The 2087-nt window shown below is 43.5% G+C and overlaps 1 non-coding gene across 1 annotated transcript; it reads left to right on the top strand.

Moving 5' to 3' along the window:
• The first annotated feature begins 1706 nt into the window (after positions 1-1706).
• On the top strand, positions 1707-1870 carry LOC142441778 (U1 spliceosomal RNA). Its single transcript, XR_012783120.1, has one exon. It is a non-coding gene; the product is annotated as a U1 spliceosomal RNA (small nuclear RNA).
• The last annotated feature ends 217 nt before the right edge of the window (positions 1871-2087 follow it).

The following is a 2087-nucleotide window of genomic DNA, read 5'->3' as shown; positions in this document are numbered from 1 at the left end:
ATCAGTCTCATTGAACTCAAGTTCTTTGGATTTCAGCCAACAGTCTACCATGTTGCTTGCTGATCTCAGGAGCCATCAGCAGCCTACAGTCTGAGCTGCTGGTTCTGGATTTATTTGCCTCTCTGGTCACAAGCCTGATCTGTTGACCTTGGATTTATCTGTGTCTGCAGCCAACCGCCGGTGATGTTCCTGCTGATCTTGGGTTCATCAGTCTGCAAAGCTACAAGAATCAAGAGATGCCTCCGGCTTAAAATCTGACCACAGAGTGGAACCTCCCTGGACTCAGACTAGCCTGATCCTACAACTGTGCGAGCCATTGGCTTGATGGAAATCTCTCTCTGTACCTGCATGTACAAGCAGCAATGGCGGGGCTTCTCTCGAAAATCCAGCCTAAGACAGTGCTGCAGACCTCTTCGGTGGTTTGGTGAAACCTAAGGACCCTTTTTGGAGTAAGTTTTTGGAACTACTCAAAAAGTCACAAGACTACAGAAGAAACCACTTAGATGGAGGTTACATCAAAATACTAAAACTGTTTTAAATAATAATACATATGCTTCTTTATTAACTCATGAAATAACAAAATTTAGTAAGTCTATCACAACTTCAAAATAGTGATAAGCATAAGAATAGTTGCGGATACCTGCAACAGTTGTAATATTATTTTCATTTGTGACAAAGTAATAGGCATTTCTGTACTATTATGATTTAGGGGGTCACTCAAAATGGAAGCAATATTATATTTCAGCTCAAAGTTTGTGAAAAATAAAAATGCGATTATTTTTTACATCTAAGCTTCATTTCTTCCCTGTCTTAATTGTTGGTTAAGAACTCTTGTCAATTCCCTAGTTCCCCACTTAGCCATCAAGCCACTCTTGACTCTAGTGTTGGGGATCCTCCATTCTACTGGTTGCAGAGACAGTGGGTAACACGAATGTGTGAATGTACAGTGAAGTCGGCCAGTGGAGAATGAAGAGTGAAACAGAGTCCACGTCCTGCCTTAGAGCATCCAAACTCAACATTTAAAAACAATAATGTACTAGCGAAATAATGATTAGCCCAGACCAGATCAGTATGCAGCCTCTGTTCAGTCAACCGGAGTGAACGGCCAGTTCTCCATTTCCCATCTATGTCTCAGTTTCATTCTGTAGAAAGATCGTCTCTCTAATTTTGATGAATCAAAATACATTCCGGTGGGAAGTTGCCACTTCCTACTTCCCACGGTCATTGGCATCTTTCTGTGCTCTCAGGGCTCTTGGCTCAAATATTTCCCTTTTTATAGGACCGGTCTCATTTTGCCTATGTAACGTTTATTGATGTCTACACTTCACCTTGTCTGACAGACGGTGAGCTCTCCAGGGGAGGGAGCCCATCAGAGCTACCTCCCATAGTGCCAGTGTAGGGTGTCGTGGTGCTGAGCTGAGATAGCCGTCAGACTGGCCCCGCCGTGCTCTGCTGCCCTTCCCTGCCCTGCCCTGCCTCATTTCTTTGTCTCTTCGACTGAGACATTTTAATTCTTCAACTCTTAGAATTAAAAGCCTCGACATAAATGTCTTTCATAGAAGGGCTCACACTGTTCCTATAAAACCTCCCACTGAGAAAAGTCATTGATAGGATGTAAAATTTTCCACAAAGAATGAATAGTCATTCAATCATTCACTAATGTGTTCCTTCGTTCTCTCAAAAACTGTGTGAAAGTTTATGATATGAAATTTGCCAAGTCGGGGAGATGCCATGATCACGAAGGTGGTTTTCCCAGGGCGAGGCCTAGCAATTGCACTCCGGATGTGCTGACCCCTGAGATTTCCCCAAATGCGGGAAACTTGACTGTATGATTTGTGGTAGTGGGGGACTGCATTCACTCTCTCCTCTGTAGGGGGTAAAAAAAGAGAAGAAGTTGCCAAGTAAGACTGCTGGGAAAGACAAGCTGATAAATGGCTATGCAAGTGTTTCTCAGTGGTGGAGAAACAAGGGGGAGTCCCCAGGTAGTGCGACTAGTTAGTATCCTTAGCTACCAACTGAAAGCTTGGAGGCTCCAATCCACCTAGAGATATCTTGGAAGAAAGGCTTGACCATCAAGATTCAAAACA

The sequence above is a fragment of the Tenrec ecaudatus genome, chromosome 2 (genome assembly GCF_050624435.1).
Source record: "Tenrec ecaudatus isolate mTenEca1 chromosome 2, mTenEca1.hap1, whole genome shotgun sequence".
In the NCBI taxonomy this organism is placed as follows: domain Eukaryota; kingdom Metazoa; phylum Chordata; class Mammalia; order Afrosoricida; family Tenrecidae; genus Tenrec; species Tenrec ecaudatus.
The sequence above is the reverse complement of the archived record's forward strand: the minus strand, read 5'-3'. Positions and strand labels throughout refer to the sequence as shown.